At 40.7% G+C, this 26,311-nt stretch overlaps 1 protein-coding gene across 1 annotated transcript in view; it reads left to right on the forward strand.

The window, feature by feature from the left end:
• Positions 1-26,311, forward strand: part of LOC126363182 (uncharacterized) — a 1,127,484-nt gene that overhangs the window by 231,029 nt on the left and 870,144 nt on the right. The window contains exon 3 of the mRNA XM_050007943.1: positions 21,167-21,214. The gene's annotated coding sequence lies outside the window, so the exon portion shown is untranslated. The remainder of the gene's footprint in view (positions 1-21,166; positions 21,215-26,311) is intronic.

The raw sequence follows: 26,311 nt of genomic DNA on the forward strand, positions 1-26,311 counted from the left end.
GGGACTGATAATCTCAGAAGTTAAGTCCCATAGTGCTCAGAGCAGTTTTGAACAGTGCAAAATTTGTTCAACTGATGAGTGTAGAAACTGAGATGTTTACTGACCAACTTCCTATCTTAATGTTTAGTATAATTTATGCAGTGGTTCTGTTCAGTCTCCTTCATTTACCTTGCACTTGATTTTCTGATCTTTTGTACTATTCTATTGAACTAATTTAAGGAATTATTTTCTTTCAAATATAGTTGACTACATTGAAATTCAAACAATGTGTGTATGTTTATAAATTTGTATCATTTGAAAATTCTTCTTTTTATGTTGAGTCTGTTCTATTTTACTCAGTTAATTTATGTTAAATGATGATGGATATGTATTGAAGTTGAGGAAACCTGCATTTAATATTATCTTCCCCATTTTATAAAAAAGTTACAATTTTCTTTTAGATTACACACAATTGAAAACATACAATGGTTCAAATGACCCTGAGCACTATGGGACTTAACTTTTGAGGTCATCAGTCCCCTAGAACTTAAAACTACTTAAATCCAACTAACCTAAGGACATTACACACATCCATGCCCGAGGCAGGATTCGAACCTGCGACCGTATCGGTCACGCAGTTCCAGACTGTAGCGCCTGGAACCGCACGGCCACCTCGGCCGGCTAATCGAAAACATGTTTAATTCTTACAATTAAAATTTATAAGCTATTTCTCAACCTGTCTCATGATTTTACAGCTATATTAATGACTCTGTTTACATTCTCCAGAAATCTTAATTCTATGCATCATGACTTTACAAAAATTATCAATATTCACTTTCACAAACACTGAATTTCTAAACCTAATTTCTGCTTTACAAACTTCTCATTGACATCCTGCAATAGTTAAATCCATTCACGTTTATATATACTATGTATTTTTATGAACACATTACACTCAAAAATTGTTAATGGTACATTTTTCATTAACTTAAACAAGTTGGAAAAAACTGCAAAAAATATTATTTACGTGTCAAAGTCAGCTACCAAACATCGTTAATAAAGATTTAACATTAACACAGTGATAGTTTACATTAACATATCTTTAAATACAATAAGAATTCAAATTTTTGTCCCTTTTTTCTAGATAGTAGTCTGTCACAGACAGTTCTTTCTCCTATCTGTACCATGGTTCACTTTTTCTTCAAGTGTTTCCGTCGAACGTGGAATGACGGTCGGCTGTATGCCCCACCGTGTCTCCTTTGAGCATGGTATGACGCTTGGTATGCGTCTCGGCGCGTTTCCGTTGAGTGTGGCATGACGGTTGCCCGTGCCTCGCCGTGTTTCCATCGAGAACGGAATGACGGTTGGCAGAGAGAAAGGTCTGAAGGTCTGAGTGGGTCGTGAATGCTTGGTATCCGTTGTTCCATTATGCATATGCCTGTGATGCAGTTGAATTGGTGATCCATTTTTGACAGCCAAAACTTTTTTGCTTCCATATTCGTCGAATCCTTATGCCGATTCACCGTGGGTTATTTCGTCGGTAGATTTCCATATGAGTTGTTCTCTTCCATCTTTCTGGTATGCCATCTGAAAGCGTTGCAATCTGCCATAAAGAACATCGGATATACTGTATATGCTGTTAGAACAATTAAATTATATTCTCGCTGGTAGTTAAATGTAATAATGGTCTTTTATAGGAAGGGATTTGAAAAGGTTTCTTGATCTCTTCTGGTCCAGGCTCTTCTTTCTTCCAAATCTTCTGCGTTGTGTCTTCTGTTCTTGGTGCTTCTTGGTGCTTCTTGCTGCCTTCTTACTTGTGTCTTCGTTCTTCTCTGGACCGGGAGTTAGAATTGAAGACCTGTTTGACATCGTTGTCTTTTCTCCGTTATCATGGCGTCTTCTTCACAGTTTGTCGTCTATTCTTCATAGTAACCGGTTGTTCATCTAGATAAGTTGAACAGCCTTCCATCCTTTTCCTGCTCCATCCAATGTGTTGTCAGGGACTGTCAAGCAGATGTTGAATTTCGTATGGTCTGATGACAGTTTCCGCTATTCTGCACATTGAGCTACGGAAACCCGTTTCTTCTTTTTCCTGTGGTGAATCTAAGCTTCCGCTCGTCCCTGTAATATGTCCGCCTCAGTTCCGGTTCGGTGGACATTCTTTATCCCTTCATATGCAGCTTTGAATAGCTAGCGATAGAAGTGCCAAGTGACGATAACTTTCGCAAGAACCATTGTTGTTAAGCTTCGGGGTAGCTTTCGTAGGAATATCAAAAATTAGATTCTCCCTTTTTTTTCATTTAACCTAATTCTACTACAAGATAAAGGTCATGGTTTCCTCATCTTCATCACGATGGATAGTAAGAGTGAGATTGATGGTGATGACGGTTAGTATGTTAGTAACCCTTTCTTTTTTATAACTAAAAGTGTGTCATGTTATTTTGAACACCTTGACTCCGACACCAGTGTCTTTTTCTCTGCAATATCTTCTCTTTGTCCTTAGCTGTAACATAAACTCAAAATACACTTTTTATTTTTTCTTGTTATTGCCCTTCAAAAACCGTCTCTATTGTTCTGTTGTATTGTTTTTAATTTGGTACTTATCCCTTCCTCCTAATTTTTTCAGTTGCAAAACTTTTACGTTCCTTTCTTCCCTCATTGTATTCTTCCATATAGAAATCTTTTCTGGGTGAACTTAAGCTCCAACTGTTCTACTTCCTGCCACGAAATAACACGTTTTTTGCTTATTTTAATATTTCAATTAATTTCCTAATGGTTACCTCCCAACGACTTCTTATTCTTCTTTCTATTTCAATATCACATTGTGGTATCTTACATGTTTCAGATATTCCTCAAAATATCTCTTCAATTATTTGTACACTGCCCTCGACAGAATAAAAATTAAAATGCCTATCTCCATCCCGCTTAATCATCTCTTTTCTACCTACTTCTTCACTTCTTTTCTTCTACAAAAACTTGTTCCTCCTTCACACTACGTCTTTAAGAGAGAATCTACTACTATTTCATTAAACTGGCCACATGCTGATCTCTATTTTTCTTCTTATGTTCAATTCTTTCCCCAGAACACATTTCGTTTGCAGAAGAATTATCTTAGTTGTTACTTTCCTGTCTTTTCATCATCATTACTTTCGTACCTTAATGCGAAATTTATTTTATTTAATTAATCGAGATAAGTAGCCATTAAAAGTTTTATTTGTGTGCATTTTGCTCTCTTTCCTATTATTTGATTTCAGAACATTCAGTACAACTAAATTCTCGAGTGGACTCGTTTTTTTCTTTTGTCTAACCTTTGTATATAGAAAAGAATTTTACTTTCAACGCTGTAACCTTCCCATCGCTTGGTGCGATTTACAAAATATCTATGTTTCACATTAGTTACTGGTGGGACTTCACTTCTAACTTAGGTATTAGTATTGGTGTTATCAATGGTGCTTTATCCTCATGGCATACTATTACCTTCTATGTTTCGTATAAACGGGCTACATCTTCAACAGTTTGGTCATCATCATCATCAATTTTTATACAACTGTCCATATTCACCGTTTCTGACTCCTGTTCCTCATCATCGTCAGTCGATTCCCAGTCAGTTGAATCCCAGCATGCTGGTGTCTATTCGATCGCCCCCTTAAACCTACTTCAAGATCTGGCTTATCAAAACTAAGTCTATTTACATGTTTGATTATACAATTGACTTCATTGTTCGATCGAATTACATGTGACTGGTCTTCGTACCGCTCATCTCGTCAAGTTTGTCTTTTACCTGGGTTTGGTGGACTCCTCGACTTCTTCTATCGGTTAATTCCGCATGTTTTGTCGCGTTGAAGTTTGATTTTCCCAACCTTTCTGCGTTCTGGCCATTCCACTTCCACCTGAATAACCTGGATTTGGCTGCTGAAAACCTCTAAACCTTCCGCCTTCGTTTGCACGGGGATTGTGTCTCGGATGATAGTTACCACCGTAGTTTTTAGGACAAAATCCACCATTATAATTCCTCGGTCCCCCGAACTCATGATTGTTATTTGCCCTCTTTGCGATACGAAAACCATAGTTATTATTATTCTCCCATGGGTGACTACCATTGCCTTTTCCTATGTTATTCTCTCCGTTGGAATTGTTATTAAAACCTGATCGGTTACTGTTACTCCCCCTACTATTGTTTTCTCTGCTTGTACGTTGTTTTCTTGCGTCATCTTCACTGAAGATGAATTCAAGTTCTCTCAACATTCCTTTAAATGCTTGTATGTTATCTCCTGCCCTGTCAACCAATGATTGCTGATAACGTAACGGTAACTTCATTGTGCACATCCGTATCAGTTCCTCATCGCTGTATGGATTATCTAAGCACTTACTTTTTTTTTTGTCATATCTTCGAAAAATCGGGTTGCTTTTCTCCAGAATTTTCGAACAACTCTTGCTGCAGCAACTCATCCTGTATTCTGTTTTGTGTTTCTGTGGACCAGTACCGCTCCAAGAATGCAGTTTCAAATTGTTCATATGAATGGCTGTTCGCCGATACAATCTGCATGATTTCCGCTATTGCTCCGCCCATTTTCCCATAAATGAGGTCAAGTTTATCGTTAAGCGGCCAATGCTGTGGTAAACCGATCTGAAAGTGATTTATGAACGTGCGTGGATGTAAGCCGTTCCCTCTTTCTTTGTAATGTTGGAATTTTCTGACTGTCAAAGAGTAATCATTGTCAAATTTTTCTCTTCCACCATACGGCGTTTGTGTTTTCATAACATTAATCCTTTCTTTTAATTGTGTTATATTCTCTTGTACTCGTTCTACCACATTTGGGCCGTGAGCTGACATATTTATCTTCCATTTAGTATCGTATCTACGTAGTGGTGTGCAGTTGTCTACACCGTACCGTTCGTGTATTGGATTGAAAGATTCGTTTACATTTCCCGTTACTGGTTCCATGTTTTGCCTTTCTATTAAATTCACATTAGCTTCTGGTGTGTAACCTGTAGTGTTGTGACTCGGCAATTGTGGAATTGGTAGATGTGTCGTCGCAATTTGCTCTGCTCTCGCGTCACCCGCGTACTTTCGGAGGATCGGCTTTATCTTCCATTTAGTATCGTATCTACGTAGTGGTGTGCAGTTGTCTACACCGTACCGTTCGTGTATTGGATTGAAAGATTCGTTTACATTTCCCGTTACTGGTTCCATGTTTTGCCTTTCTATTAGATTCACATTAGCTTCTGGTGTGTAACCTGTAGTGTTGTGACTCGGCAATTGTGGAATTGGTAGATGTGTCGTCGCAATTTGCTCCGCTCGCGTCACCCGCGTACTTTCGGAGGATCGGCTGCCGCTCTGCCGGAATGCGCGCGTATACCGTTTCTCGCTCCCTTGTCTGGTGTGACCGCACATCGCCTACTTCACTCCCCTGTGTTAACTGTTCCTTCCCTATTTGTTTTTGTTTTGCTTCCGTAATTATAGACTCGACCTCCTGTGGATGTACCACTGGAATCTCACGACATTTTTGTTTTTCCGCTGCTGCTACGGAAGATTGCACAACTGCCTTTTTCCTTTATGTATTACTGTCCATTACTATAACGGATGACACCGATTCCGGTGTCTCGCTACTACTTTCTGTAAGATTCTCGATACCAATTCTGCGCGAAGGTCTTCAAACTGTTTCTGATTTTTCGTGACTATGTTTTCAGTGCGTGTGTCAAATCTTTTTAATGCGGCTCGCGTGACACATTTTCAGACATTGAGCTCTTCCACGATTCGTTGCGCCTTACCAGACGTCTTAAGTCCTAACTTATTCACTCTATGATTAACGTTAGATACTGCATCCTGCACCTGGTCAACGTCAGAACGCATCCTTTTCTGGTCAGCCATTAACGCTTGTATCAGCTCACGTGAGTCTCTCGCCCCTCTCTCCGGGTTCCAGTGAACTGTTCATTGACTTCTGTTCATAATTTTCGCTGATCTTCGCGGACTTTTTCGAACCCTGCGCAAGTTTCAAATTGGAGACTACTTAAGGCAGCATTTGTCTCTGTTTTTAGCTTTGCCGTTTCGGTCTTTAGATTCGCAGTTTCAGTTTTCAAGTCTGCTAATCCCGCATCTGTTGCTATCTTTAAATTCGTTATCCCTGCATTTGTTTCAAGTTTTAAATTCTTTACCCCTGTATTTGTTTCTGTTTTTAAATTCGCCGTTTCGGTTTTCAAGTTTGCAAACCCTGCATTTGTTTGCTTTGCGACCATAGTGAGTTGCTTCAATATTGCAAACACACTACCTGACGTTTAGCTATCATCACTTGTCACTATTCGATGAAAATTTTCCCGTTCGTGTCTTTCACGTGCCGTTTCACCGACTTCCGTATGCAGTGCGGACGCACTTACGCACATTCTTTCTGTTGGAAACTGTCCCGTTTGGTTCAAAATTACTATATTCGGTTCAACATACCGAAGTTGCTCTTCCTCTGACCCACTAGATCCGTCATTAGTTTGTTTTTGCGCTTTCGCTGACTGTGATACCAATCTTGAAACTGCTACCATTCCCTCTGCACTATCACTACGTCCCGTTTCGTGACCTGTACTCGATACCTTTTGTTCTACATCAGTCTCTATACTGTCAAGATCTTGAGTTTGACCTATCTGCGATACTCTCCGTTTTTACGTTATTTCAGTTCGTTTAGCTGATCTCTGTCTTTCTCGAACCGCGCGAGCCTGCGCTCTCGTCAACATCAAGTTATGGGACCTTACACGTTTCCAAAATATCATAGAAAGTTTCTTAGACTACGTACACAACATTAGCAACACTGTTCACTGTTAGTGGAATTTCAACCCAACTCAACAACGCCATGAATAACACCCACGTGCCAGCGAGGTTATGCACAACCTACTTCTGCTCAATGATACTTCGATTCAACATGTCAATACCATCGGTCTACACTTTGGATCACACATTTACTGTATTTGGCCACTATACATTTACATACATTGGATAACCTCGTCACAAAACAACATGAAATTTTTTTTTCAAAATCAAAAATGTTTTTATTCTTAATTTGACTAACTATTATGGCACGGTCGCCATTTGAATGGCTGTTTTCTGCTTGCTGATTCTTGAATTGAGAACAGCTGTGCGAGGTGAAATGACAAGTTTATTGTCGTAATATTTCTCACCAAGTTATAGCTTCTCACACAGTTTTCAACTCGCCAACATAAAAACAGCACAATGGATAATGCACCTCCCAACATCAAAAAGTGATTTATGTTTATACACAACAATGTTAAATATTAACTCTCTGAAAGAACATAATCGTAAGCACAATATTATGAAAGTTTAATTGGAAGTTTCTTTACATTAATCGTAAGCACAATAATATAAAAGTTTAATTGGGCGTTTCTCTACAAAACTGCTCCTACACATACGTTATGATGTTGGTTAGTAGAGGAAAGGTGCCTAATATGAGACACACTTTTGTAAACCCATTTGAAAGACCTAAAAGTAAGTGCAGTTGTATTTTTTGTGAAATAATATCTTGCATTATTTAATTTTATCATACAATTATCGCATCTGCAATAATAAACAATCTTTCAGGGAAGTTATTAAATCTTCACAACAAGGCATTTCGTAGAATTGAGATCAAGGTTTCCTAATATGAGACAGTAATAATATTTTGCTTTAATTATTTTATTACAGAATAATGATATATGAATACACAATTTTTACATGTGCATGCATTTCTGTGCCGGCTGGTGTGGCCGTGCTGTTCTAGGCGCTTCAGTCCGGAACCGCGTGACCGCTGCGGTCACAGGTTCGAATCCTGCCTCGGGCTTAGATGTGTGTGATGTCCTTAGGTTAGTTAGGTTTAATTAGTTCTAAGTTCTAGGGGACTGATGACCACAGATGTTAAGTTCCATAGTGCTCAGAGTCATTTTAACCATTTCATGCATTTCTGTTATCCTTAAGTCATTTCACACTACTTAGGTTTGTATTTACGACATCCGGGACAAACAAAATTGTCTTCTGTGACACCGCAATCTTCATGAGCCCAGCGATAACATTTCGTGCACTGTGCCCATTTCTCCCCGTGTTTGTCTTCAGAAAAGCGCCCAGTACAGAACAGACACACTGCGTCATCGTTATCACTGCTGTCTGAATCCCCCCCTGTCATCAAAATGGATATCGGATGCCGAGTCACTAGATGATTCTTCTGCTTTAGGTCTACGATTTCAAGATTTTCCATTCTTTTTCTGGCTGCTTTCTTAGCTTGAGCCTCTGATTTCTTCTTTTTAGATTCTTGCAGTTGTTTCACAGAAGGAGTTGAAGTTGGCAACGCAGCAGAGCACGAACGCGATGTTTGCCCTGACTATCTCCAGGCGGTTTTGCGGTTTGTGGGAGAGGTCTGATGTCTGCCGGGCTGACAGCTTGACCATCACCATCAGTAGTTTCCTTTTTCCATTTTGGCATCTCTTTCTTGAAGAGCGTCAGCATGGCGATGAACCGAAAATTCGTTCCCTGTTTTCACAGATGCTTCCATTGTTGCTGCTCGGTTGTACTTCCCCAAATAACCCTCCTATTAATAATTGGGTGATAACACCACCTGGGTTACTTGCCAATAACGTTTCTATCTCTTGGGCATAGTAGGTTTTCAATGGCCCCATAAATGCGACGTCAAGTGGCTGCATTTTATACGTTGATTGAGGTGGCAGACATACAATATGAGCATTGTTTTCATGTGCTTTATCTAACACATCGAGGTTCTTTGTGGGGAATAATGCCCATCAAGAATCAAAATGGCAGGGTCATTTGAAGATGGCCTTACATGACTCACAAAATGATCAAACCACTGAGTAAAAATGTGAGTTTGTATCCAGCCACTTGGATGACAAGGTGATATTGATCCTGCAGGTGCACCGTGCATCATTTCCTGTTTCATATTCTTCCTTGGGAAGACGATTAGTGGTGGAACATAACTGCCACCAGCGTTCATACATGCTACAACTGTGATGAGATTTCCCCTTTCCGCTGAAGTCAAGGCAACAACTTGTCTCTTCCCTTTCATAGCAATAACGTTGCTGTGTTTGTGCTGCACAGCCGTCACCCCTTGCCGGCCGGAGTGGCCGTGCGGTTCTAGGCGCTACAGTCTGGAGCCGAGCTACCGCTACGGTCGCAGGTTCGAATCCTGCCTCGGGCATGGATTGTGTAATGTCCTTAGATTAGTTAGGTTTAATTAGTTCTAAGTTCTAGGCGACTGATGACCTCAGAAATTAAGTCGCATAGTGCTCAAAGACATTTGAACAGCCAGACGTCACCCCAGTTTCGTCAACATTGAAGACTCGACGCTGGTTATGGTTGATTTAAGATAGCAAAGATTCGTAAATATATAAAAACAATGGACCACAATATATATATATATATATATATATATATATATATATATATATCGAAACTAGAGTGTTTCTTCATGAGTCATTCCTTACGTTCTGTGGAGGAGTTCCTTGAAAAATTAAGCTGATTCTTGTTGTATTGTTGTTGGTGTTTATTTAAATTAATGGACTGTATTATTTCGGGTTCATAAACATTTCATTTTTATATGTTATTACTTTTATGTTGTAATTTCATGTACTGACATGTTTCCAAGACTTTGGAGATTTGCTCCTGCCGGCCGCAGTGGTCTCGCGGTTCTAGGCGCGCAGTCCGGGACCGTGCGACTGCTACGGTCGCAGGTTCGAATCCTGCCTCGGGCATGGATGTGTGTGATGTCCTTAGGTTAGTTAGGTTTAAGTAGTTCTAAGTTCTAGGGGACTAATGACCATAGCAGTTGAGTCCCATAGTGCTCAGAGCCATTTGAACCATTTGCTCCTCTATTTGTCCTACGGAACTTGATGTGTAAATAAATAAATAACTGCTAAAGAATTTCCTGTGACACACGAAACTGAAACATTGTGAAACAGTAGTCAAACCACAGGTACTGTATACAGTGAAAATTCTGACACTGACTATGTAGATACAGCTCGAAAGATTAGGAAAGATTGAAAGAGGGATCCTAAAATAAATACTAGAACCCACAAGCAGCCCTGTGTCAGGATTCAGATTAAGATGTAATACAGAACAATATCTGATAGTTGAAAAGTTGACATGTGTCGTGAGAAGAGTATGTAGCCACATATGCAGGATAAAAAATTATACACCATTTAAACAAATCTTTGACTTGTTAAACAACTGCAAATCCATAATCATATGACTGAGAAAGAAGGAAGAGATACCGAAAATATGGTAGTCGACATGAACACAATAAGAAGCAATCGAAAAGGCAGGCTTTCAGGACAAGAAAAAATCAAGAAATGGAAGAAAGTGGGCACAAGAAGACAAGGAATATCTTTCTCGAAGAATCAAAGAAGGGTAGGACCAAACGAAAGTGCAGTTCAAAACAAAGAAGCAGAAACAATTTTGATGTATCGCACCCTCTAAAAGGATTCTTCTTCTTCTTCTTCTTCTTCTTCTTATTATTATTATTATTATTAACTGACGTTTCTCTGTGTACTACATATGCATGGTGCCATTGACTATCTGGAACAATAAATAATCCGTTGTATAAACCACACAAGCTTCCAGTATTTGAATGCTGCAGATAGCGCTGTGCGGAGCCTCGTCTTTTGGATTGTGTCTTCAGAGTATTGATATCATGGATATTGAAGATAGATGCTGTGCGACTCCAAAGATTTTGTAGGAAATTGAACTTTGTCTGTATTCATCAAAGCCGCGATACACTCTTGTAAAGAACTGCTCCCACTCCACCTCAGTGGACACCACTTTAGTATTTCGTCGAGGATTCTCTGCTTGGATTATAAATTCATGTTCCCATCACCTGTCACACGTTTCGAACCAGTAGAAGTCAACCTATATGTAGTAAACAGCAGCAAAAATGATGTGAGCGTGTGGGTGCTATTCTGTCATTCTGCGAAATGGATTAATCTGAGATGTCCCCTTTACCCTGTGGCTCATGCAAGATACAATTTCCACCCCCACACCACTACAGAAGTCAGACTGACTCTCCTAACATTCTAAAGAGAAATGCCTGAAAAACGTTAAGCAATAAATATCTTCTGGAGTCGTCCGCTGTAAGGAAATGACACAAAAATTCACAAAATCTCTTACGTAACTAGTGGGATACTTGTGTACTGGACTAATGGTAGTTAGTGCAAGAAAAACATGAAACTAACGAAAATTATTATTTATTTTGCAAAAATTCTGAGAAATCACAATGGCACTTTTGGTTATGAACGGAACGAGTTATTTCCGGGTTCTTTTCGAAATGTGAAGTTACCTCTTAAGGATAGGATTCACTAATGAAATTTCTATACAAAGTTTGTTTGTTATTGACTTGGCTGAATGGCTGAGAGCCACGCCTACTCAACTTTAATAATTATCCGTTAGAATGTTGCTAGGTGCGGTCGAGGCTGTCACTTGAGAAATGCAGTGAAGTGTTCTGTTGTGGAGGAAATATGGGGCTCGCAAGAGCTGTAGCGCACGATACCGTAAGCTGCGATGACTGCTGACTGCGCCGTTCGCTGCTGAAAAATAAGATAACTCTCGTTCTATCTGGATTGACCTTCGCCAATCGAAGTCTCCCTACGCTTTGATGAAGTCAAGGACTCCTATTCGCCCCTAGTGTAACTATTGGCGTTGTTCACCGGTCAGATAACTAGTCCACCACGATGCCACTCAAAAATTCGCTCGCAGGCGTTTAACTATAACTCTGTCCGTTCACACCGCACAATAAGTGTGGCGGCTTACACAGTGAACAACGCTTAATCGCAAGGACTCAATATAGTGTTGCACTCCGATTCGCTCTCGACAGACGTGCTCTCCCAGTGAAGTACTGAGGAGAGACCTGTTCCTCGCTCTTTGAGTACACGTACGAGCGCACACGATCTCGTTACGTGTTTTCGCTCCAAGAGCGACAACGGAACGGCCCCTCTCTGCGCCAGACATGAAGGGGTATATCTTTCGGTCTCTTCCGTTACTCCTTCAGCTCAAGGCGTCAGGAATATCGTCTGCCAATCAGCATTGCTCTTCTAAAATGGGAGAATGACGTTTCGTTTAAGGTGACCAATCCGGAAATCTGTAGCATCGGCGTTTGGCGTATGCTGTCTCCCTGTGATAACCTCTGAAACTGCGTGCTATGTTTGTAATGAATGCGTAGGCTGGGCGCTCGCACACAATTTAGCGGAATTTGCTTTTAAGCCGAACACAGGGTCGTTGCCCCCTTTCACTCGGGCAAACGCTGTCTGCTCTACGGGTGGTCGCCGGCCGACGTAGATAAGTTGACTCGTCCTCTAAAGGGTCCGGCCTCCTGGCGTGCGGTTTGCGTCTCCCGAACTAAAAGCTTTTGTGACCGTCATGTCTTGAATGTGTGTGTGTGTGTGTGTGTGTGTGTGTGCGTGCGCGCCAGCCTCGAGTATTTCAACCACAGTGCGCACTTGCGAGTTACTAGTTATTTGCATATCATTTACATGAATTCATACAGCATTGACTTTATCTTATCGAGTTTGGGTTCGAATGAAGCGTCTTGATGTGCAGAATATGATTGTGAAAGCGGAATATGTAAGCAATGAAGGTCAGGAGACCACCTCATCTAACAATGACATCATTCTGAAATGAATTAGTTAGATGAATGAGCTGCTTCATCAGTGTAAGTGTTATATACACAGCCAAGGAGTGGTTCCTCATGACACTGACCTCTTGTGCGTCAGTCGGCAGTGCTGCAGCCGTGCGAGTGGCAGCTCTGCTGCTGTCCCTACTCAAGCGGCCAGCTGGCATTAGCGCCGCGAGCGGCGAGGTGCATTCCTCGGTGCACTGGCGGTTCTAGCGCCGTGCGCTGTACACCCACCTGGTGGACGCTGCCTCCTGCACTTGTGGCGCGCTGTCCTAGCGTAATTATTTAAATAAAGGAATGGAAATAGACGTACAGCTATAGCACTCAGAAATTGTTTATGACGGAGCAGCAGCGTTCCTAAATTGGTTAAATAAAATGAACAACATTGGGCAGTCACGGACGGGAGGGACAAGGGTGCTCGTGGGGATGAAACGGCAAAGGGTGAGGGGTGGTTTGAACTGTTCTTGCAGCCGCTTATGTAGACTACTTTTATTTACTGTAATTAAATTTCGCCAAGTCCGTAGCCTCCGAAAACGTCTCCTCGAACTATCTAAAAACTCACGATCTAATCCAAGAGCTCTGCCGATGAACGGCTTCCTTACGCAGTAAGCCAGCGCGTCCCCTTACTAGAGTCTGCTCGTAAATTAACTCCTTAGAACTCCATGCCCGCGCTTGGGAACGTAAAACGTGTTTAAACATTGAGAGCCTTCAGCCGGTCAGCCCTGGCGCATTTTGTGTGGCTTTTGCCCAAACTTGGACGTCCTTATTAATCATACCATTTCTCCCACCGATACATCTTCTTTGTTTAGTACCTCCTCCTGGTAGGATTCCTCTCAGTTTTACTATCCACTAAATGCTACTAGGACAATGTCTTAGCGTCACCATACAGGCACTAACAATAAGGCAGGCTTTGCAGATTCTGACCGCAACAGTTGCCATGCATTATGAATCTCCCCTTGCTCGTATAAAACCCAGATTGCGTAATTATTGTTCCAAACAATCGTTACTACATGTTGTAACTGACAATACTATTTGAAACTGAAGAGTTTCTCATGAAAGTCTGAGAAACTGCATTAAACATCTGTAGATGAAATAAACTAAGCAAATGATTGGATAATTATAATTTATTCTAGTCTTTAACAAGCCCAAAATGGATGTTCTACTAGGCTACGGATTAAATGCTCTCCAAAGAGAACAGTTTGTGACATAGCAGTAAAGTGTCACTGAAAAACGAAGTAGCCATGTTATTCTTTGTTTGAGCCAAAATAATTTCTTCTTAAGTCAATTTCTTCCTTCGACGTGACGTAGAGAGTACATTTAATTCTGAAATGCTGCACGAAATATCTCATGCTTATCACGTATGCTAAATTTGTTTTTTGCTGTTTGCCGCTTTTATCCCCAATTATGTTTACGAGTTTATAAATTCAGAGAGAGAGAGAGAGAGAGAGAGAGAGAGAGAGAGAGAGAGAGAGAGAGAGAACACTCTGTCCAGAAGACTAAGCTGAGAGTGCAACGTCTGATATGATCGTATTGGAAGCTTTCTCAAAAGTTGAATACGATAAAACGTTCTTCTGGCGGTATTTGATTGCAGCATTTCAGTCTCATCCATTTTCTCAGCTTCTTAATTCAATGTTTGATATTTACATGTTTAATACATTATCATGCGTATCTGTCGTTCTGTCGTTTTCTTTTATCGCCATTAAAGATTCACTACAGTCTCAGGGTATTTTTGAGTGCAAGGAACAGTTATGAACATGCAAGCAACGTATGTCAGACAAGATTCAGGAAAGGTAGTTATCTTCTCGTCAACATTAATTTATTGCGAATCTGAATTATGGATAGGCTGTGCGTTGGTAACGGCATACAAGTATGTATTTTAACTGCCAGTCATCCACTTTTACTAGCAATTTTTAATACTTCACCTTGGTTAACAGATGACTGACTGTTTTTGCGAATACTGCTAGATAGTATACTAAAACTCAAGCGATATTACTACAGCGCACCTTGTTGCGGTTAGCAGATGGCTTTAATATACAGTGTTTGTTCTTTATTCGTCTCAAGAAGCTACAGGCGACGACAGCTGACTTCTTTTGAGCCAGACATTCACGTTTTTCTGAATAAGTTTCTATCATGACAACAAATGGTGGTTTCTTAGGACATGAAACGAATGAATGAATTAGAAGTACAGTTATTACGGGTGGTAATAATAGACGGAAGACTAAAGTTGTTGTAATGTTCATTACACCAATTAGTTTTTCAGTTAGGCGTCTACACAAATAGATACGTAATCTCTCAAGATAGTCAGGTCACAACCTACCTACTTCAAGACTGGCGGAACAAGGACGGGATGTACAATAAACACATTTTAATATAAGTAGTGTGCTGCCCTACGTCAGTGACACGGCCGAATTTGCTTACCTTGAAGAACATTTGTATCTCATTATCGATGTCCTTTTTAATTAATTGAGTGGATCAGCAAATAAATGAATGCTAAGCATAACAGCGAGTGACACAAAGATGACGACAGTGGTCGAACTGAAAAAGTTATATGAAGTATTGACAGGGATTACAGGGAAGCCAGACGTTTCATTTGCACCGGATTTGATTTTGCTACGTATAGCTCCATTTTTTTGGGGGGACTTGAGACATGTCACGGACACACCAAGGGATTCAGGAAGTATGTTTCATAAATTTAGTGATTCTCTGTGATGTAGAAATTAACAGTTAAAGGCAGCGTTGTTACCACGCTGTTCCAATCGCAAAGTCGTTGGTGCGCCGTTCATAACTACGATTTGCAGTGCAGCTCGTGCTACCTAAACGTGGAGGAGGTGGTGTGTCTTACTTCCCCCTTCGTCGTCAGTTAAGCGGCACGTGAAATATTGTGCACATGCCATTGTGAGAGGCTCATTCTGGGGTATATGGTACGTCTTTGTCTGAAATTCAGATTGATTAAACCTGTTTCTTTTTTCCACTTATATTAGAATATTGGTCACGTCGTTGGATAACGTGCTCAGTTTCATTAAAAGAGTATTATTTCCATTTAAATGTCACATAACTATACATAGTCAAAGAATGGGCGTAGCATTGAGGTAATACTTGGGTATTTATTCGAAAACCCCTTCCTTTGTTTGGCTATGTATTCCCATCCTATAAACTGCATACACTGAAGGAATGGTAATTCTGTAAAGAACCTACTATTTTCGATCCTTGATGTTCGACGCGTATTATCAACAACTTTTTTAGTTCTTTAAAATTTCAGACGTAAAACAGTCCACACTGATTTTTTAGCTGTTTCAAGCTTAGGCTGCGGAACTGTGACAGTAAACGCGTCTCATCTGCTTGAGAATTGAATGTATAGTGATAGCAATCTCAATGAGCGGTTTCTTTAAATTTGTTTCTGGAGTATGGTGTAAGTGTTAATTACGAAATTATCAGGATTACGTATGGCGTAGGAGTCGTCCGTATGCAGTACTTCTTGTACCTGAAAACCGAGTCTTTATTTTCCAATAATACACAAAGTTTACACCAGCGTCAATTTCAGTACTTACGGGGGGCGTTTGAAAAGTCCGTTCGAAGTCCGAGAGATGGCGCCACCGGCTGTATCGAGGTCATGTTTAGTTAGTAGCATCTTTGGAAAGAACGCACACCAGGTTTCAGCCACATAGGTCTATTTCTTTGTATTTGGCATTTGTGTGAACCAAAGAAGTCGAGTGATAGTCAAAAAATGGTCCAAAAAGAATTTCGTGTAGTGATTACTCACGAGAGTAGAGAGAAAATTGATAAACATTGCGGTGACTCTGCACCTTCGATTAGAACAGTTTATAAGTGGTTTCAAAATTTTCGGAGTGGTCATATGGGCACAAGTGATGATGAACGTTCTGGACGCCCTGTGGAGGTTACGACTCATGAAATCATCGATAAAATCCATCATATGGTGATGGATGACAGAAGAGTTAAGGTGCGTGAGGCGGCTAGTGCTGTGGGTGTCTCGAATGAACGGGTACATAATATTTTGCATCAACATTTGGACATGAGAAAGCTATCCGCAAGATGGGTTCCGCGATTGCTCACGCTTGAGCAAAAACGGAATCGTGTGAAGTGTTGCAAGGATGGTTTGCAGCTGTTCAGGACGAATCCAGAGTACTTTAAGCGTCGTTTCGCCACTGTGACGAAACATGGATACGTACTGTACTCCTGAGACCAATCAACAACCTACAAAATGGGCCACCAAGGGAGAATCTGCACCAAAAAAGGCGAAAGGCCGGAAATGTTATGGCGATTGTTTTTCGGGATTCGCAAGGGATAATCCTCATCGACTATCTGGAGAAGGGTTAAACTACTACAGGTGAGTATTATCCATCGTTATTGGACCGTTTGAAAACCGAGCTGCAAGAAAAATGCCGGCGATTGGACCGCAAAAAAGTCATTTTCCTTCACGACAATGCACCAGGGGACACCTCAGCAGTTGTGGTCGCAAAATTAATGGAAACGGGATTCCAACTCGTTTTACATCTCACCTATTCTCCAGGCTTGGCTCCCTCGGACTACTATTTGTCCCCCAATTTGAAGAAACTGCTGGCGGGACAAAGATTTTATTCAAACGAGGAGGTCATTGCACCAACTAATTGCTGTTCTGCAGACTTAGACATTTCCTGTTATTCGGAAGGGATCAACAAACTAGAACAGCGTTGGACGAAATGTGCAAGTCTAAAAGGAGACTACGTCGAAAAATAAAAAAGAGTTTACTCCAAACACGTAAGTAGTTTTTACTTTTGCACGGACTTTTCAAACGCCCCTCGTACAAGTGAAAACATGTATAGTGATCCCCACTATTATTTATGAAATAGTAACCTTTAGATTAAACGACTGTCTACAATAACCCTGGATTCGGTGTGGGGGCGGCGGTGGGGTGAATGGACTGCTGTAGCCTGTTGTGGGGGTTCTGAACCGCTGAGGGCTACGGCGAGGACGAAGCCTCTCCGCCGTTTCTATGTACCTTGTTTAGTACAATACAATAACGACATGTGAAACCAATGTCAAAAGCATATTAGATATTGTCAGACAAATTCTCTCTTTGTATGCTTCTCCGCAATAAAAAAATATTTGTGGCACTATGACTGCATTATATAAAGTTTGTATCAAATTATCACGACGGCTCATTCATGCATAATTATGTGCAATCTGGGTGGACAATTTGTCATACATGAGTCAGCTGCGGCTGGAGCAAAGCGTACAGTCTTCATCACAACAGTGCGTGTGGTGCACGACGTAGTTCGCAGTGTTAATAATACTCCCATAACTGAATCTATGTAACACTTGTTAAAAAATAAGATTTTCTGACACACACATTGAATTTGAATGTGCCTACCATAACGAGACAAGGAAAAGCAAACAATAATCTTATAAAAACAGCATAAAATCGCAGACTGCATTGACGTAACTTCGACTGCTCGAATATAAAATATTTCCCGGTATTACGATACAGATTTTCCGTTGATTCGGGGTAACATAAAGTTTTCCGTCTGAACACGGCGCTGTCGTGAATGACACAAGCTTGCATGCATGCAGATTACTTCGGGTGACCCAGCTGCGCCTCGCTGAGGTAAAGAGGGCGTGGCGGTGGATCGTGTGGTCACAACTGGGCTGCCAGTCCGCTGTCACATGTCAGCCTTGTTGATTTTCCAAGTATTTGCGCAGTGATCAGTGTGTAATAGGGATGTCGGGGTCTGCGGGTGACCCTTACTGCTGCCGTGTTGGCAGTTAAACAAGACAGATGACGGACAGGCGAGTGGGTGGGGGGTACGCCGAGATTCGCATTTCTGTGATCCGGAAAATGTTTCGTGCTTCGAAATTTCGCTAACTGAACCATCTCAGTACGCTTCGAAGAAAGCTTCACAGTTTTATTTCATTTTACTGATGACGCTGATAAGGCTCCTGTTAACTACGAATTTGAGATATATATATATATATATATATATATATATATATATAAATATATATATATATATATATATATATATATATATATATAAGCGTGAAATGGCAAAGGTGACATGTATCCATTTGTGTGTGTCAACCGTTCGATGGTTTTGAACGAAAATGCATTTGGTAGCGAATTCGATTTCTTTGACCTCCCATCTTTTTCCGTGTTGCAGTGTGGCAGAAGTGAAGCTCTAGCTCAGTTATGTAAGGTCATTGTATAATCATAGGTTGTATTAATTGCTAACGAGTAGTGCAATTTTTTGACTCCGAAAAGCACATCGGTCGGAAGTAGTATAAGCATGGATCATGTGAAATTGGGCTTTTTCTGTTCGTGAGGTTTTGTATAGGGGAGTGCAGGTTAATGTATTTCTAGACACAAAGACTTTATTGCTAAGAGAACGCAGTATGTCGTTCTTAACGGGGAAATTTCATCAGCAGCGTAAATATCGTTCGGTGTATTTAAAGAAAATGAATGAGTATTGTAGTTTGCAACGGAGTATCAGCTGTTTTGAAATTTCATGTAAAAGATTCAGGCAGGGTTCGGGATTGGGACTCGAACCCAGCAGCCTTTCGCAGACAGTGCTCTTACCGAGTGAGCTATCCAGGCACGACTCACGACCCGCTGTCTCAGCTTCACTTGTCCCAATACATCCGCTACTTCCAAGACTTCACAGCAGCTCTCCTTCATACTTGGTGGACTATAGAGGGGACATTAGCTGAGAAATGGCTTAGCCACGGTTAAGGGACTGTTTGCAGAATCACTTTCATTTTGCAGTGGACTGGCAGGAGCTCACTCAGACAGCGTTGTTCGCGACAGGAAGATTCAGGGTTCGAGTTCTATACTGCAAGGCATTTCTACGATTGTTCCAGTTCACAGTGTATATGTAAAGTGTATGTGTAAAGGAACGAATTCTGAGGTCTCGCATTCCACAATCTGTCAGAAAAGTGTCTCCATCCGCAACACCGAGCGAGGAGGCGCAGTTGTTAGCAGACTGGACTCGCATTCAGGAAGAAGACGGTTCAAATCCATCTACGACCATCCAGATTTAGGATTGCCGCGATTTCACTAAATCGCTTCAGCCAAAAGTCAGAATGGTTCCTCTGAAAGGGCACTGCCGATTTCCTCCCCAATTCTTGAAAGAATCAAAGTTCGTGCTATTCTTCGTTCATTCATTCCTTTTTTTCCCCTCCCTACCATATATATCGCGTAATGACCATTCGGATAAAATTAGCGATAGTCCAATATACTTAGAGGCTTGCCTACATTCTTTCTTCCGATGCACCATCTGTGAAGTGAAGTGAACGGGGAACGAGGAACGAGGAAACCGTTTTATTCAAGCTACTGAGGCCGATAGTACTCGGCCATACAGTACGAGTGAAAAGATGCTGGAAATAATTACCAAAACATATTTGTTCTATTTTTCGGTTGAGCAACACTTCTTTCCTTTGTTTCCATTCAGATATCTATAAGTTAACATTAAGGTCTCCCTCGTACAAAGGAAACTCTCCGTCGCACCCCAACGGATTTATAGGTAAAATGGCCCAGTTGGTAGCCCATTAGAAATTGAATGCAGATCAAGCTTGAAAGCAGGGAGAAGGTTTATAGAACTGTGGAAAAAGAAACGAAATAGTAACAGTCAACGGTCCAAGATAAAGATGTGCAACATCGAGAGCTGAGGAGGAACCACGGCGTCGTGGTTGTGTGGTCGAGGTGTTGCACTGCAAAGCGGGAGATCCGTGTTCGAATCTCTCTCATTCCTCTTTTTTCCGTAAAATTATGAACTGTCCGTCCGATCATTGACATGTCTGTCTCTTCCTGCTTCTTGGCAGTTGTCATACTATACATTTGTTCTAGAATGAGTCATGGGGTAAGAATGTGTTACCGTCGCAAGTAAATACAATGAACAGTGAGAGCAGGTGAGATGCCGCTCAGGCATCTACCAAAAATGAAAACAACAAATAAACGGGTGTGAAGTATGTTAACAAGGAAGGAATTAGTCATAATATGTGGTTCTTGTGTAGAACAAGAAAGAGTTAGTACGTCTGGAGGTCCCTTTCTTACTCCTCGCTGTTACACCACGACACAGATATAAATTTCAACAGACGCGTCAGTGACTGGACGGAAAGTTCACAGGTTTTTGAAATAACGTAAAAAAAAACTGGGGCACGAGGAGATTTGAACGTGAATCTGCCATTCACAGTCCAGCACCATGATCACATAACCACAAAGCCATGGCTACTCCAAGTCTCTCGATATTAAACGTTTTGAACTTGGACCTTTTACTTTTTTTTAACAGTTCAGTACACCTACTTCTTGTTTTCATGCTTGATCTATTTTGCCGTCGACACTACTAGTTAGAAACAACTGCGGAAGATTTTAACTCGATTGACAAGTTTTGCCTTGCGTGTCTGAGAAATGTGGTATCGTTGCATGTCTCTCTTATCACCTGTACTTTTATGAAGAAGTAGCTCTCGTAATTACATTTTAAAATTAGCGTGTATTTAGAACTTAATTTCATCTTAACTGACTTTGAATTAATCATCAGTTTTTATGGTTACAGTGTCCGACTGCTCCACATGGCCAGCAGCAGGGCAGTTGCAGCGCAGAGGTGAGTCTCACAGCATGCGCGCATACTCATCCACCTTCTTTTAAATCCGTCCCTGCGTTCTTTTTTCTTTTATATACTCCAATGTTGTTTTGCTCCCCAGAGAGCTGAAGTAGTTCTTTACATTCGCAGTCCGCAGTATCATCGCTCCAATGTGACAAGATACACGTGATATACACCATGTTCTTTTTCAGCATGTAAGGCCATATTTTTTTAAAGTTTTTGCGACGAAAACTTACGTGTATCAAACTTCAGGACGCACATGAACAGTGCACTCTATAGAGCACAGCTCCAACCGAATTATTTTGTGTCTACTTCAAAGACATGCTTCTTCACCTTCAGTCTGTATCTAGTTGTCGACGATGGGTATTGATGTGGCTATGGCTATGGACTTTGACCGAACGGGGAAAAGAAAGGAATGCTGGAACATCGCCAACGACGTCTTTGGTGGTGCTCCGGACAGTGATGGGGGATATATGCTTCAGTTGCGGAATTTTGGAGGAAACAAAAAGTTTGAATCTTCGTGGCTAAATGCTGATTGTAAATTGGCTCCTCTAGAATTAGAGTTCACTCTGCTGTGGGGGATCCCAGTGTGCTATGAGATAATAAGTTGAACATAAAAACACAATTCTTCTTCGTCTCTCTCCCTCCCTCCCTCCCTCCTTCCCTCCACCCCCCTTTCGTAAACGGAAAAGTACATAATTCACCTCGTTCTACCCCGGGCATGGGACAAGAAAAATCAGGTTGATCTATACTTACGTAGTTTTAAGTGCCTATAAGGTTTAACTACAGTTCTTACTGATTGTGTCCTTTTTTTCAAGCCTATTGACAAACATCACACAGTAGGAGAGCCTCATTATCTTCGCTATCTATTCCTGTACTCGAATTGTGTGCCCCTTTTTTGCACACGGAAAAGAGGACACTTCAGCTGAGTAAAATCCAGCGCAATATAAACTTCACAGTCAGGACAATCCTAAGAGTAATTGTCATCAGTTTTTGTCTCTCTCTCTCTCTCTCTCTCTCTCTCTCTCTCTCTCTCTCTCTCTCCATTTCTCTTTAGGCTCTTCCCTTTATTGACCCATTCGTAATTTTATTCTGTTTCTTAAATAGTTTTATTCTTGCTCTTTCTCGTTTGGCAAATTTCTTTTTGTCTTTTTCCTTAACAGTGGCGTTAACTTGTTTTTTGTATGGCGAATAAGTTAAGGCGGAAGCCTTCCCCTCTCTTCCGATACGTTCTTTCCCTGCTTTCATTAGCTTTTGACAAAGAAGTTAGAATTTTAGGTGGAACATGAAATGTAAATACCCTGTTCACAGTTGTCATCCAAGAGCACCGAGGACTGGAACATTAAATCGGACTTTCTTAGCCGGCGTCTCATCATTACAGAGGGCTGAAATCTCGCGAGCTTTATCATCCAAACTGGTAGGCATGTCTTTTTTGACTGGTGCGCTAGACGAAGGAAACTCCAGTTGTTGAGCTCTAGATATGATCACTTCTTTATTTGAAGCTCCACTAGGTCCAATTTCAGTTGTCTGTTGGGAGCAAATTGGCGTCGGTGAATGTGGCTGGGTTAGTTGACTGTGTTCCGGTAGCTTCAAAACCGTCAGTAGTAGTTTTCATTGTTAAGCTTTTGATAAAGGCTGATATAAGAAGTGTTACAGTCAGAAAGAGAGTTATGAATTTCTTTGGGTTGCTTCTTAGCGTTTTTTGAAGCTCATCCCTATAATGAAGACTAAAAGAACTAGTGGCTGAAGTCTATGAGACCAATGTGGTGGTAGACATAGCAACGAAATATGACTCTCCCTCGCCAACATCAAAGTTCGTATTATATGTTCAGAGGTAAGAGGATACACCCCATGATTCCTTTAATTTAAACAGTATTGATTAACAACCTTTTTATGAAATACCGCTAATTAAGAATTTATATTTACAATTTATTATTTAAAGTTTCCGTCAGAGTTGTAAGTAAGATTTTTATTAGTGACTGGTTTCGAACATTGGAATGAAAACTGGATTTCGATATTTAGTATGTAATTAGAAATAAGATGACGTATATTTTTCATAAAAATGACTATTAGATGTGTTAAGCATATATTCAATGAGAAATGAGGTACGTACATGAACTGAATCGAAAAAGGAAAAGTCCGAAACTAGAGTCGATCCAGTGGTTACCAATCTAGAACTTTACTGATTTTTTGTATCTTTATGCATTTTATGCTTCACAGAAATGCTCGTCAAACATGCACCTCTGTTTAAAAGCTTGCATTGGCCAGGAACCGAACCCAGGAGCCGGAGATAGCACGCGACCATCTTACAACATAGCTGCACACACTGTCAAAAAATAGGTTCTACTTAAGGGTGTTAAAAACGCTTGGAAAACCTTAGCGATTTTTTCCAGAATTTTTGATTGTTTCTTGGAGGGTCTCTGGGAGATCAATATTTAAGTTTGAACTTCAGGTGCCATAAATATGAAAAATTATAAAAATGCAATGTGCCGTGTGATCTCCTTGTCAGTGAGCCGCTCTAGTCTAGTAGTGTCATCGAATGTGGCGGCCCATTTGAGCCTCAGTGATTAGCAGACACTGTGAGTACGAAAATTACCAAGTCCGCAGGAGGCTAGCAGATGAACGCATGCTCCGGATACGTGATCAGGATAACCCAGGTGACCCGCCGTTGGCGAGAAACGTACAGAGCGTAACCTCCATAAGACATACTCTAATAACAACTGAATCCGATTCGTTACTGAGAAGCCACTAACATGGTTATAAAGATAAAATGAAGACGAGTGAATGGGTGAAAACGCACAGTCGATTGAAAAAGTAGTTTGTGACTAAAGCCTTAAACGATTTTCTCAAACTGTCTTTCAACGCTTATTTGTCATTGAGCACTATAGAATATCATAGTAGATTTCTTATAAACAGTACGTATTTCAAATGACAGTCCAGAATTTGCATTCCACACGTAAAAACATGAATTTTCACAAAAATCCATACGTATAGGAAATGTATATATGTAAGTTCCACAACTACACCTAAACCATTGGACTGTATGCAACCAATATTGGTGCGCATATCACTTTCTGTTTGAAAAGAATCGCTGTGGGCGTAAGAACCACATACCTGTCAAAGTGTTGGGGTCGGAATAATACATGCCCAGGCAACGCCGTGTACACAGCTGGTAATAAATAAAACATCGACAGAAGCGACAGCAGTACCAAGTAAATTTAGATAGAGGCACTGTACATGTATTTACTTTGTCCTGATTGTTTTTATTGACTAGCAGCAGAATAGCATGTTTACCTTCACAAAATCATAATTATTGAACAAACTACTTAAGGAGAAAAAAAAACAAGAACAGTGATGCAAATCCGAGGAAATTTACGTGAAATCTGTTTTATGATACATGTAAATAGTATAACATTTAGAGTTTTAAGTATGTTCCGGAAGTGAAAAGCTTGTGAGATTGATTGACAACTGATCGAGAGCTTAAATGGCCGCCATTAGCGTGCTTGGTGTCAGTCGGTTATTCAATGCTTTCAGGCGCAGTCGATCGGCTGTTGTCTTTTGGGAGAGTGCAGTACGTATGGGCGCCTCGAGTATGTTTAAATTTTTCTAAGAGTTGAATCGCGGCTTGTGATATTCCCGTTTGTCACTAGCGAATACTCTGAAATATTTTGAGCTTGTGAACTTGGAATATTTCACATTAGGCGACCTAGTCTGAACCCTGAAACTTTACCGCGGTTGTTTGCGAGTGGCCTGACTGGTTCACAATTGTGGAATTTCAACATCAAAATTGCGCTAGCGAACATTGATTTATTTTCAGTGATTTTCCAGAAGTTTACGCGATACATAACGTGAGACGCTGCTACTGTCTGGTTTAAACTCTCGCTCAGACATCAAATAATTCAGTAATAAGCAGTTGTAAAGCTGTGATAGATGATAAAATGTCAAAGGAAAGTGAATAAAAGCAGTTTTGTTACATCGTAAAAATACTGTGAGTTGTGAACATTATTTTACATCCCAAATTCCTGCATGCATGCGTTTTAAGCTTTGCGACAAAAAGCGTTAGTTTGCCCTCAGACTTTATAGCGTACTGAGCTCTTAGAAAGCCACCCACACATTCGGAGGCACTATGAATAGCGACTTTCAACTGAATTCCAATCTATAATTCGTGACTCACAAGCTAATCCACACTGTCGCAGCGCCATCTAAGAAGAACTGGGAAATGTTACTGCTATAGGAAATTCCACAAATTTCGTAACCCATGCAAAAAATGACTGCACTCATCCACCCAGTGCTGTAGACATGTCCAACCTCCTGGTAGCAATCTTAACTAAAAATTCTTTCTGTTCACACTTTTCAGGAAAAATGGACATCGGCGCCATCTAACTTCCTCTCGTCGACTTACAAATAGGGCAATTACAGTTTTGCCGCTTTCTATCGATGTTAACGATCCGAATTGACGTCTGCCTTAGCAAGCTATGATCTTTGATCTGTTTTTAGGGTTCACTGAAACATTTGTTTCATCGTGATTAGTGTTTGAGAAGCTTTTGACTTATGCTTGCCAAGTAAATACGTTAGCAACGATAAAAAAAGAAAAAGAAAACTAACTATACCGCCCATGGCTCCATCATCAGATGTTGCTTCGGATTTACAAACTGATGAAGTTGGATGTCTCTTAAGGAATCGTTGACACAGTCGTCGCCTGTGATTTCAATTTTAAATCTTTTATTAATGCCGTTTCTTCGATCCAACTGATAAGCTTCACAGGTCTTTCATTGTTAGACTGAATAACCGATCCTCCTTACCTTTTACGTATGTGAAGAGCACAGGTTGCCGTTCATCCGTAATAAGTTTTTAAGATTTTCAGCCATTTTATCAATAATGTAGTACATACTTTGACATACATTTGCAGAGTTGTCTGAGGAACATAAAATTGGTTTGAAACCTTCAGATACCCAGATTGGTCATAAATACATTTATATTATCACTCTGTAGTTCACAGTTACGTGCCTGGCAAAGGATTCTTCCAAACAACTTTACCGACTTCTTCTCTACCGTTCCACTCCCGAACAGCCCGCGTGAAAAACGAACACTTAAATC

The sequence above is a fragment of the Schistocerca gregaria genome, chromosome 1 (genome assembly GCF_023897955.1).
Source record: "Schistocerca gregaria isolate iqSchGreg1 chromosome 1, iqSchGreg1.2, whole genome shotgun sequence".
NCBI classification, from domain to species: Eukaryota; Metazoa; Arthropoda; class Insecta; order Orthoptera; family Acrididae; genus Schistocerca; species Schistocerca gregaria.